Source organism: Narcine bancroftii, chromosome 1, assembly GCF_036971445.1.
Source record: "Narcine bancroftii isolate sNarBan1 chromosome 1, sNarBan1.hap1, whole genome shotgun sequence".
NCBI lineage: Eukaryota > Metazoa > Chordata > Chondrichthyes > Torpediniformes > Narcinidae > Narcine > Narcine bancroftii.
The window spans coordinates 227960457-227974791 of NC_091469.1; positions in this window are offsets into that span (position 1 = coordinate 227960457).

A 14335-nucleotide genomic window follows, 5' to 3' on the forward strand; every position below is an offset into this window, starting at 1 on the left:
ATCCATGGTTAAAATATGTTCAAATGATTAAAGCTGAACATTAGGGCAATGAATTCCAATCTGGAAAATGCATGGTTAAAATATCTTCAAATGATTAAAGCTGTGGTTGAGGGCAATGAATTCCAATCTGGAGAATCCATGGTTAAAATATCTTCAAATGATTAAAGCTGTGCTTTAGGGCATTGAATTCCAATCTTGAGAATGCATGGTTAAAATATCTTCAAATGATTAATGCTGTGCATGAGGGCAATGAATGCCAAGCTGTAGAATCCATGGTTAAAATATCTTCAAATTATTAAAGCTGTGCATGAGGGCAATGGATTCCAAGCTGTACAATCCATGGTTAAAAATCTACAAATGATTAAAGCTGTTTATGAGGGCAATGAATTCCAATCTGGAGATCCATGGTTGAAATATCTTCAAATGATTAAAGCTCTGGATGAGGGCAATGAAAACCAAACTGTAGAATCCATGGTTTAAATATCATCAAATGATGAAAGATGTGCATGAGGGCAATGGATTCCAAGCTGGAGAATCCATGGTTAAACTATCTTCAAATGATTAAAGCTGTCCTTGAGGGCAATCAATTCCAATCTGTAGAATACATGGTTAAACTATCTTGAAATGATTAAAGCTATGCTTGAGGGCAATGAATTCCAATCTGGAGAATCCATGGTTAAACTATCTTCAAATGATTAATGCTGTGCATGAGGGCAATGAATTCCAAGCTCTAGAAACCATGGTTAAAATATCTTCAAATTATTAAAGCTTTGCATGAGGGCAATGGATTCCAAGCTGAAGAATCAATGGTTTAAATATCATCAAATAATTAAAGCTGTTTATGAGGGCAATGAATTCTAAGCTGTAGAATCCATGTTTAAAATATCTACAAATGATTAAAGCTGTGCATGAGGGCAATAGATACCAACCTGTAGAATCCATGGTTAATTTATCTTCAAATAATTAAATCTGTGCATGAGGGCAATGGAATCCAAGCTGTGAAATCCATGGTTAAAATATCTTCACATGATTAAATCTGTGCATGAGGGCAATGGATTCCAAGCTGTAGAATCCATGGTTAAAATATCTTCAAATGATTAAAGTTGTGCATTGGGGCAATGGATTCCAAGCTGTAGAATCCATGTTTCAAATATCTTCAAATGATTAAAGCTGTGCATGAAGGCAATGGATTCCAAGCTGTAGAATCCATGGTTAATTTATCTTCAAATGATTAAATCTGTGCATGAGGGCAATGGATTCCAAGCTGTAGAATCCATGGTTAAAATATCTTCAAATGATTAAAGCTGTGCATTGGGGCAATGGATTCCAATCTGGAGAATCCATGGTTAAAATATCTTCAAATGATTAAAGCTGTGCCTGAGGGCAATGAATTCCAATCTGTAGAATCCATGGTTAAACTATCTTCAAATGATTAAAGCTGTGCTTGAGGGTAATAAATTCCAATCTGGAGAATCCATGGTTAAAATATCTTCAAATGTTTAAGTGCATGTGGGTAATGGATTCCAGTCTGGAGAATCCATGGTTAAAATATCTTCAAATGATTAAAGCTGTAGCTGAGGGCAATGAACTCCAATCTGGAGAATCCATTGTTAAAATATCTTCAAATGATTAAAGCTGTGCATGATGGCAATGAATTCCACTGTAGAATTCATGGTTAAACTATCTTCAAATTATTAAAGCTGTGCATGAGGGCAATGGATTCCAGTCTGGAGAATCCATGGTTAAAATATCTTCAAAAGATTAAAGCTGTGCTTGAGGGCAATGAATTGCAATCTGGAGAATCCATGGTTAAAATATCTTCAAATGATTAAAGGTGTGCATGAGGACAATGGAATTCAAGCTGTAGAATTCATGGTTAAACTAACTTCAAATGATTAAAGATGTGCATGTGGGCAATGGATTCCAGTCTGGAGACTCCATGGTTAAAATATCTTCAAATGTTTAAGTGCATGTGGGCAATGGATTCCAGTCTGGTGAATCCATGGTTAAAATATCTTCAAATGTTTAAGTGCATGTGGGCAATGGATTCCAGTCTGGTGAATCCATGGTTAAAATATCTTCCAATGTTTAAGTGCATGTAGGCAATGAATTCCAATCTGGAGAATCTATAGTTGAAATATCTTCAAACGATTAAATCTGTTCCTGAGAGCAATGAATTCTTATCTGGAGAATCCATGGTTAAAATATCTTCAAATTAATAAAGCTGTGCATGAGGGCAATGGATTCCAAGCTGTAGACTGATTAAAGCTGTGCATGAGGACTATGAATTCCAAGCTGTAGAATCCATGGTTAAAATATCTTCAAATGATTAAAGCTGTGCATGACGGCAATGAATTCCAACTGTAGAATAAATGGTTAAAATATCTTCAAATGATTAAAGCTGTGCATGTGGGCAATGAATTCCGAGCTGTAGAACTGAAGATTAAAATATGTTCAAATGATTAAAGCTGTGTATGACGGCAATGTATACCAAGCTGTGCAATACATGTTTAAAATATCTTCAAATTATTAAAGCTGTGAGTGAGGACAATAGATTCCAAGCTGTAAAATTCATGGTTAAAATATCTTCAAATGATTAAAGCTGTGCATGTGGGCAATGGATACCAGTCTGAAGAATCCATGGTTAAAATATGTTCAAATCATTAAAGCTGAACATGAGGGCAATGAATTCCAGTCTGGAGAATCCATGGTTAAAATATCTTCAAATGATTAAAGCTGTGGTTGAGGGCAATGAATTCCAATCTGGAGAATCCATGGTTAAAATATCTTCAAATGATTAAAGCTGTGCTTGAGGGCATTGAATTCCAATCTTGAGAATGCATGGTTAAAATATCTTCAAATGATTAATGCTGTGCATGAGGGCAATGAATGCCAAGCTGTAGAATCCATGGTTAAAATATCTTCAAATTATTAAAGCTGTGCATGAGGGCAATGGATTCCAAGCTGTACAATGCATGGTTAAAAATCTACAAATGATTAAAGCTGTTTATGAGGGCAATGAATTCCAATCTGGAGATCCATGGTTGAAATATCTTCAAATGATTAAAGCTCTGGATGAGGGCAATGAAAACCAAACTGTAGAATCCATGGTTTAAATATCATCAAATGATGAAAGATGTGCATGAGGGCAATGGATTCCAAGCTGGAGAATCCATGGTTAAACTATCTTCAAATGATTAAAGCTGTCCTTGAGGGCAATCAATTCCAATCTGTAGAATACATGGTTAAACTATCTTCAAATGATTAAAGCTGTGCTTGAGGGCAATGAATTGCAATCTGGAGAATTCATGGTTGAAATATCTTCAAATGATTAAAGCTGTGCTTGAGGGCAATGAATTCCAATCTGGAGAATCCATGGTTAAACTATCTTCAAATGATTAAAGCTGTGCTTGAGGGCAATGAATTCCAATCTGGAGAATCCATGGTTAAAATATCTTCAAATGATTAAAGATGTGCATGTGGGCAATGGATTCCAAGCTGGAGAATCCATGGTTAAACTATCTTCAAATGATTAAAGCTGTGCTTGAGGGGACTCAATTCCAATCTGTAGAATCCATGGTTAAACTATCTTCAGATGATTAAAGCAGTGCTTGAGGGCAATGAATTCCAATCTGTAGAGTCCATGGTTAAAATATCTTCAAATGATTAAAGCTGTGCATGAGGACTATGAATTCCAATCTGGAGAATCTATAGTTGAAATATCTTCAAACGATTAAATCTGTGCCTGAGAGCAATGAATTCCAATCTGGAGAATCCATGCTTAAAATATCTTCAAATTATTAAAGCTGTGCATGAGGACTATGAATTCCAATCTGGAGAATCTATAGTTGAAATATCTTCAAACGATTAAATCTGTGCCTGAGAGCAATGAATTCTAATCTGGAGAATCCATGGTTAAAATATCTTCAAATGATTAAAGCTGTGCATGAGGGCAATGGATTCCAAGCTGTAGAATGATTAAAGCTGTGGATGAGGACTATGAATTCCAAGCTGTAGAATCCATGGTTAAAATATCTTCAAATGATTAGAGCTCTGCATGACGGCAATGAATTCCAACTGAAGAATTCATGGTTAAAATATCTTCAAATGATTAAAGCTGTGTATGTGGGCAATGCATTCTAGTCTGAAGAATCCATGGTTAAAATATGTTCAAATGATTAAAGCTGTACATGAGGGCAATGAATTCCGAGCTGTAGAACTGAAGATTAAAATATGTTCAAATGATTAAAGCTGTGTATGACGGCAATGTATACCAAGCTGTGGAATACATGGTTAAAATATCTTCAAATTATTAAAGCAGTGAGTGAGGACAATAGATTCCAAGCTGTAAAATTCATGGTTAAAATATCTTCAAATGATTAAAGCTGTGCATGTGGGCAATGGATACCAGTCTGAAGATTCCATGGTTAAAATATGTTCAAATCATTAAAGCTGAACATGAGGGCAATGAATTCCAGTCTGGAGAATCCATGGTTAAAATATCTTCAAATGATTAAAGCTGTGGTTGAGGGCATTGAATTCCAATCTTGAGAATGCATGGTTAAAATATCTTCAAATGATTAATGCTGTGCATGAGGGCAATGAATGCAAAGCTGTAGAATCCATGGTTAAAATATCTTCAAATTATTAAAGCTGTGCATGAGGGCAATGGATTCCAAGCTGTGCAATGCATGTTTAAAAATCTACAAATGATTAAAGCTGTTTATGAGGGCAATGAATTCCAATCTGGAGATCCATGGTTTAAATATCATCAAATGATGAAAGATGTGCATGAGGGCAATGGATTCCAAGCTGGAGAATCCATGGTTAAACTATCTTCAAATGATTAAAGCTGTCCTTGAGGGCAATCAATTCCAATCTGTAGAATACATGGTTAAACTATCTTCAAATGATTAAAGCTGTGCTTGAGGGCAATGAATTGCAATCTGGAGAATCCATGGTTGAAATATCTTCAAATGATTAAAGCTGTGCTTGAGGGCAATGAATTCCAATCTGGAGAATCCATGGTTAAACTAACTTCAAATGATTAAAGCTGTGCTTGAGGGCAATGAATTCCAATCTGGAGAATCCATGGTTAAAATATCTTCAAATGATTAAAGATGTGCATGTGGGCAATGGATTCCAAGCTGGAGAATCCATGGTTAAACTATCTTCAAATGATTAAAGCTGTGCTTGAGGGGACTCAATTCCAATCTGTAGAATCCATGGTTAAACTATCTTCAGATGATTAAAGCAGTGCTTGAGGGCAATGAATTCCAATCTGTAGAGTCCATGGTTAAAATATCTTCAAATGATTAAAGCTGTGCATGAGGACTATGAATTCCAATCTGGAGAATCTATAGTTGAAATATCTTCAAACGATTAAATCTGTGCCTGAGAGCAATGAATTCCAATCTGGAGAATCCATGCTTAAAATATCTTCAAATGATTAAAGCTGTGCATGAGGACTATGAATTCCAATCTGGAGAATCTATAGTTGAAATATCTTCAAACGATTAAATCTGTGCCTGAGAGCAATGAATTCTAATCTGGAGAATCCATGGTTAAAATATCTTCAAATGATTAAAGCTGTGCATGAGGACTATGAATTCCAATCTGGACAATCCATGGTTAAAATATGTTCAAATGATTAAAGCTGTGCATGTGGGCAATGGATTCCAGTCTGGACAATCCATGGTTAAAATATGTTCAAATGATTAAAGCTGAACATGAGGGCAATGAATGCCAATCTGGAGAATCCATGGTTAAAATATCTTCAAATGATTAAAGCCGTGCTTGAGGGCAATGAATTCCTATCTTGAGAATGCATGGTTAAAATATCTTCAAATGATTAAAGCTGTGGTTGAGGGCAATGAATTCCAATCTGGAGAATCCATGGTTAAAATATCTTCAAATGATTAAAGCTGTGCTTGAGGGCAATGAATTCCAATCTTGAGAATGCATGGTTAAAATATCTTCAAATGATAAATGTTGTGCATGTGGGCAATGAATGCCAAGCTGTAGAATCCATGGTTTAAATATCTTCAAATGATTAAAGCTGTGCATGAGGGCAATGGATTCCAATCTGGAGAATCCATGGTTAAAATATCTTCAAATGATTCAAGCTGTGCATGAGGTCAATGAATACCAAGCTGTAGAATCCATGGTTAAAATATCTTCAAATGATTAAAGCTGTGCTTGAGGGCAATGAATTCCTATCTTGAGAATGCATGGTTAAAATATCTTCAAATGATTAAAGCTGTGGTTGAGGGCAATGGATTCCAATCTGGAGAATCCATGGTTAAAATATCTTCAAATGATTAAAGCTGTGCTTGAGGGCAATGAATTCCAATCTTGAGAATGCATGGTTAAAATATCTTCAAATGATAAATGTTGTGCATGTGGGCAATGAATGCCAAGCTGTAGAATCCATGGTTTAAATATCTTCAAATGATTAAAGCTGTGCATGAGGGCAATGGATTCCAATCTGGAGAATCCATGGTTAAAATATCTTCAAATGATTCAAGCTGTGCATGAGGTCAATGAATACCAAGCTGTAGAATCCATGGTTAAAATATCTTCAAATGATTAAAGCTGTGCGTGAGGACAATTGATTCCAAGCTGTAGAATCCATGGATAAAATGTCTTCAAATGATTAAAGCTCTGGATGAGGGCAATGAAAACCAAACTGTAGAATCCATGGTTTAAATATCATCAAATGATGAAAGATGTGCATGAGGGCAATGGATTCCAAGCTGGAGAATCCATGGTTAAACTATCTTCAAATGATTAAAGCTGTGCTTGAGGGCAATGAATTCCAATCTGTAGAATCCATGGTTAAACTATCTTCAGATGATTAAAGCTGTGCTTGAGGGCAATGAATTCCAAGCTGTAGAATCCATGGTTAAAATATCTTCAAATGATTAAAGCTGTGGATGTGGGCAATGGATTCCAGTCTGAAGAATCCATGGTTAAAATATGTTCAAATGATTAAAGCTGTACATGAGGGCAATGAATTCCGAGCTGTAGAACTGAAGATTAAAATATGTTCAAATGATTAAAGCTGTGTATGACGGCAATGTATACCAAGCTGTGCAATACATGTTTAAAATATCTTCAAATTATTAAAGCTGTGCGTGAGGACAATAGATTCCAAGCTGTAAAATTCATGGTTAAAATACCTTCAAATGATTAAAGCTGTGCATGTGGGCAATGGATACCAGTCTGAAGAATCCATGGTTAAAATATGTTCAAATGATTAAAGCTGAACATTAGGGCAATGAATTCCAATCTGGAAAATGCATGGTTAAAATATCTTCAAATGATTAAAGCTGTGGTTGAGGGCAATGAATTCCAATCTGGAGAATCCATGGTGAAAATATCTTCAAATGATTAAAGATGTGCTTGAGGGCATTGAATTCCAATCTTGAGAATGCATGGTTAAAATATCTTCAAATGATTAATGCTGTGCATGAGGGCAATTAATGCCAAGCTGTAGAATCCATGGTTAAAATATCTTCAAATTATTAAAGCTGTGCATGAGGGCAATGGATTCCAAGCTGTACAATCCATGGTTAAACTATCTTCAAATGATTAAAGCTGTCCTTGAGGGCAATCAATTCCAATCTGTAGAATACATGGTTAAACTATCTTCAAATGATTAAAGCTGTGCATGAGGACTATGAATTCCAATCTGGAGAATCTATAGTTGAAATATCTTCAAACGATTAAATCTGTGCCTGAGAGCAATGAATTCAAATCTGGTGAATCCATGGTTAAAATATCTTCAAATGATTAAAGCTCTGCATGACGGCAATGAATTCCAACTGTAGAATTCATGGTTAAAATATCTTCAAATGATTAAAGCTGTGCATGTGGGCAATGGATTCCAGTCTGGACAATCCATGGTTAAAATATGTTTAAATGATTAAAGCTGTACATGAGGGCAATGAATTCCAATCTGGAAAATGCATGGTTAAAATATCTTGAAATGATTAAAGCTGTTTATGTGGTCAATGAATTCTAAGATGTAGAATCCATGATTAAAATATCTTCAAACGATTAAAGCTGTGCATGAGGGCAATAGATTCCAAGCTGTAGAATCCATGGTTAAATTATCTTCAAATGATTAAAGCTGTAAATGAGGGCAATGAATTCCAAGCTGTCAAATCCATGGTTAAAATATCTTCAAGTGATTAAAGCTCTGCATGAGGGCAACGAATTCCAAGCTGTAGAATCCATGGATAAAATGTCTTCAAATGATTAAAGCTGTGCATGAGGGCAATGAATACCAAACTGTAGAATCCATGGTTAAAATATCATCAAATGGTGAAAGATGTGCATGAGGGCAATGGATTCCAAGCTGGAGAATCCATGGTTAAAATATCTTCAAATGATTAAAGCTGTGCGTGAGGACAATGGATTCCAAGATGTAGGATCCATGGTTAAAATATCTTCAAATGATTAAAGCTCTGCATGACGGCAATGAATTCCAACTGTAGAGTTCATGGTTAAAATATCTTCAAATGATTAAAGCTGTGCATGTGGGCAATGGATTCCAGTCTGGAGAATCCATGGTTAAAATATCTTCAAATGATTCAAGCTGTGCATGAGGTCAATGAATACCAAGCTGTAGAATCCATGGTTAAAATATCTTCAAATGATTAAAGCTGTTCGTGAGGACAATGGATTCCAAGCTGTAGAATCCATGGATAAAATGTCTTCAAATTATTAAAGCTCTGTATGAGGGCAATGAAAACCAAACTGTAGAATCCATGGTTTAAATATCATCAAATGATGAAAGATGTGCATGAGGGCAATGGATATCAAGCTGGAGAATCCATGGTTAAACTATCGTCAAATGATTAAAGCTGTGCTTGAGGGCAATCAATTCCAATCTGTAGAATACATGGTTAAACTATCTTCAGATGATTAAAGCTGTGCTTGAGGGCAATGAATTCCAATCTGTAGAGTCCATGGTTAAAATATCTTCAAATGATTAAAGGTGTGCATGTGGACTATGAATTCCAATCTGGAGAATCTATAGTTGAAATATGTTCAAACGATTAAATCTGTGCCTGAGAGCAATGAATTCCAATCTGGAGAATCCATGGTTAAAATATCTTCAAATGATTAAAGCTGTGCATGAGGACTATGAATTCCAATCTGGAGAATCTATAGTTGAAATATCTTCAAACGATTAAATCTGTTCCTGAGAGCAATGAATTCTAATCTGGAGAATCCATGGTTAAAATATCTTCAAATGATTAAAGCTGTGCATGAGGGCAATGGATTCCAAGCTGTAGAATGATTAAAGCTGTGCATGAGGACTATGAATTCCAAGCTGTAGAATCCATGGTTAAAATATCTTCAAATGATTAAAGCTCTGCATGACGGCAATGAATTCCAACTGTAGAATTCATGGTTAAAATATCTTCAAATGATTAAAGCTGTGCATGTGGGCAATGGATTCCAGTCTGAAGAATCCATGGTTAAAATATGTTCAAATGATTAAAGCTGTACATGAGGGCAATGAATTCCGAGCTGTAGAACTGAAGATTAAAATATGTTCAAATGATTAAAGCTGTGTATGACGGCAATGTATACCAAGCTGTGCAATACATGGTTAAAATATCTTCAAATTATTAAAGCTGTGCGTGAGGACAATAGAATCCAAGCTGTAAAATTCATGGTTAAAATAACTTCAAATGATTAAAGCTGTGCATGTGGGCAATGGATACCAGTCTGAAGAATCCATGGTTAAAATATGTTCAAATGATTAAAGGTGAACATGAGGGCAATGAATTCCAATCTGGAAAATGCATGGTTAAAATATCTTCAAATGATTAAAGCTGTGGTTGAGGGCAATGAATTCCAATCTGGAGAATCCATGGTTAAAATATCTTCAAATGATTAAAGCTGTGCATGTGGGCAATGGATTCCAGTCTGAAGAATCCATGGTTAAAATATGTTCAAATGATTAAAGCTGTACATGAGGGCAATGAATTCCGAGCTGTAGAACTGAAGATTAAAATATGTTCAAATGATTAATGCTGTGTATGACGGCAATGTATACCAAGCTGTGCAATACATGTTTAAAATATCTTCAAATTATTAAAGCTGTGCGTGAGGACAATAGATTCCAAGCTGTAAAATTCATGGTTAAAATATCTTCAAATGATTAAAGCTGTGCATGTGGGCAATGGATACCAGTCTGAAGAATCCATGGTTAAAATATGTTCAAATGATTAAAGCTGAACATTAGGGCAATGAATTCCAATCTGGAAAATGCATGGTTAAAATATCTTCAAATGATTAATGCTGTGGTTGAGGGCAATGAATTCCAATCTGGAGAATCCATGGTTAAAATATCTTCAAATGATTAAAGCTGTGCTTGAGGGCATTGAATTCCAATCTTGAGAATGCATGGTTAAAATATCTTCAAATGATTAATGCTGTGCATGAGGGAAATGAATGCCAAGCTGTAGAATCCATGGTTAAAATATCTTCAAATTATTAAAGCTGTGCATGAGGGCAATGGATTCCAAGCTGTACAAACCATGGTTAAAAATCTACAAATGATTAAAGGTGTTTATGAGGGCAATGAATTCCAATCTGGAGATCCATGGTTGAAATATCTTCAAATGATTAAAGCTCTGGATGAGGGCAATGAAAACCAAACTGTAGAATCCATGGTTTAAATATCATCAAATGATGAAAGATGTGCATGAGGGCAATGGATTCCAAGCTGGAGAATCCATGGTTAAACTATCTTCAAATGATTAAAGCTGTCCTTGAGGGCAATCAATTCCAATCTGTAGAATACATGGTTAAACTATCTTCAAATGATTAAAGCTGTGCATGAGGACTATGAATTCCAATCTGGAGAATCTATAGTTGAAATATCTTCAAACGATTAAATCTGTGCCTGAGAGCAATGAATTCAAATCTGGTGAATCCATGGTTAAAATATCTTCAAATGATTAAAGCTCTGCATGACGGCAATGAATTCCAACTGTAGAATTCATGGTTAAAATATCTTCAAATGATTAAAGCTGTGCATGTGGGCAATGGATTCCTGTCTGGACAATCCATGGTTAAAATATGTTTAAATGATTAAAGCTGTACATGAGGGCAATGAATTCCAATCTGGAAAATGCATGGTTAAAATATCTTGAAATGATTAAAGCTGTTTATGTGGTCAATGAATTCTAAGATGTAGAATCCATGATTAAAATATCTTCAAACGATTAAAGCTGTGCATGAGGGCAATAGATTCCAAGCTGTAGAATCCATGGTTAAATTATCTTCAAATGATTAAAGCTGTAAATGAGGGCAATGAATTCCAAGCTGTCAAATCCATGGTTAAAATATCTTCAAGTGATTAAAGCTCTGCATGAGGGCAACGAATTCCAAGCTGTAGAATCCATGGATAAAATGTCTTCAAATGATTAAAGCTGTGCATGAGGGCAATGAATACCAAACTGTAGAATCCATGGTTAAAATATCATCAAATGGTGAAAGATGTGCATGAGGGCAATGGATTCCAAGCTGGAGAATCCATGGTTAAAATATCTTCAAATGATTAAAGCTGTGCGTGAGGACAATGGATTCCAAGATGTAGGATCCATGGTTAAAATATCTTCAAATGATTAAAGCTCTGCATGACGGCAATGAATTCCAACTGTAGAGTTCATGGTTAAAATATCTTCAAATGATTAAAGCTGTGCATGTGGGCAATGGATTCCAGTCTGGAGAATCCATGGTTAAAATATCTTCAAATGATTCAAGCTGTGCATGAGGTCAATGAATACCAAGCTGTAGAATCCATGGTTAAAATATCTTCAAATGATTAAAGCTGTTCGTGAGGACAATGGATTCCAAGCTGTAGAATCCATGGATAAAATGTCTTCAAATTATTAAAGCTCTGTATGAGGGCAATGAAAACCAAACTGTAGAATCCATGGTTTAAATATCATCAAATGATGAAAGATGTGCATGAGGGCAATGGATATCAAGCTGGAGAATCCATGGTTAAACTATCGTCAAATGATTAAAGCTGTGCTTGAGGGCAATCAATTCCAATCTGTAGAATCCATGGTTAAACTATCTTCAGATGATTAAAGCTGTGCTTGAGGGCAATGAATTCCAATCTGTAGAGTCCATGGTTAAAATATCTTCAAATGATTAAAGGTGTGCATGTGGACTATGAATTCCAATCTGGAGAATCTATAGTTGAAATATGTTCAAACGATTAAATCTGTGCCTGAGAGCAATGAATTCCAATCTGGAGAATCCATGGTTAAAATATCTTCAAATGATTAAAGCTGTGCATGAGGACTATGAATTCCAATCTGGAGAATCTATAGTTGAAATATCTTCAAACGATTAAATCTGTTCCTGAGAGCAATGAATTCTAATCTGGAGAATCCATGGTTAAAATATCTTCAAATGATTAAAGCTGTGCATGAGGGCAATGGATTCCAAGCTGTAGAATGATTAAAGCTGTGCATGAGGACTATGAATTCCAAGCTGTAGAATCCATGGTTAAAATATCTTCAAATGATTAAAGCTCTGCATGACGGCAATGAATTCCAACTGTAGAATTCATGGTTAAAATATCTTCAAATGATTAAAGCTGTGCATGTGGGCAATGGATTCCAGTCTGAAGAATCCATGGTTAAAATATGTTCAAATGATTAAAGCTGTACATGAGGGCAATGAATTCCGAGCTGTAGAACTGAAGATTAAAATATGTTCAAATGATTAAAGCTGTGTATGACGGCAATGTATACCAAGCTGTGCAATACATGGTTAAAATATCTTCAAATTATTAAAGCTGTGCGTGAGGACAATAGAATCCAAGCTGTAAAATTCATGGTTAAAATAACTTCAAATGATTAAAGCTGTGCATGTGGGCAATGGATACCAGTCTGAAGAATCCATGGTTAAAATATGTTCAAATGATTAAAGGTGAACATGAGGGCAATGAATTCCAATCTGGAAAATGCATGGTTAAAATATCTTCAAATGATTAAAGCTGTGGTTGAGGGCAATGAATTCCAATCTGGAGAATCCATGGTTAAAATATCTTCAAATGATTAAAGCTGTGCATGTGGGCAATGGATTCCAGTCTGAAGAATCCATGGTTAAAATATGTTCAAATGATTAAAGCTGTACATGAGGGCAATGAATTCCGAGCTGTAGAACTGAAGATTAAAATATGTTCAAATGATTAAAGCTGTGTATGACGGCAATGTATACCAAGCTGTGCAATACATGTTTAAAATATCTTCAAATTATTAAAGCTGTGCGTGAGGACAATAGATTCCAAGCTGTAAAATTCATGGTTAAAATATCTTCAAATGATTAAAGCTGTGCATGTGGGCAATGGATACCAGTCTGAAGAATCCATGGTTAAAATATGTTCAAATGATTAAAGCTGAACATTAGGGCAATGAATTCCAATCTGGAAAATGCATGGTTAAAATATCTTCAAATGATTAATGCTGTGGTTGAGGGCAATGAATTCCAATCTGGAGAATCCATGGTTAAAATATCTTCAAATGATTAAAGCTGTGCTTGAGGGCATTGAATTCCAATCTTGAGAATGCATGGTTAAAATATCTTCAAATGATTAATGCTGTGCATGAGGGAAATGAATGCCAAGCTGTAGAATCCATGGTTAAAATATCTTCAAATTATTAAAGCTGTGCATGAGGGCAATGGATTCCAAGCTGTACAAACCATGGTTAAAAATCTACAAATGATTAAAGGTGTTTATGAGGGCAATGAATTCCAATCTGGAGATCCATGGTTGAAATATCTTCAAATGATTAAAGCTCTGGATGAGGGCAATGAAAACCAAACTGTAGAATCCATGGTTTAAATATCATCAAATGATGAAAGATGTGCATGAGGGCAATGGATTCCAAGCTGGAGAATCCATGGTTAAACTATCTTCAAATGATTAAAGCTGTCCTTGAGGGCAATCAATTCCAATCTGTAGAATACATGGTTAAACTATCTTCAAATGATTAAAGCTGTGCATGAGGACTATGAATTCCAATCTGGAGAATCTATAGTTGAAATATCTTCAAACGATTAAATCTGTGCCTGAGAGCAATGAATTCAAATCTGGTGAATCCATGGTTAAAATATCTTCAAATGATTAAAGCTCTGCATGACGGCAATGAATTCCAACTGTAGAATTCATGGTTAAAATATCTTCAAATGATTAAAGCTGTGCATGTGGGCAATGGATTCCTGTCTGGACAATCCATGGTTAAAATATGTTTAAATGATTAAAGCTGTACATGAGGGCAATGAATTCCAA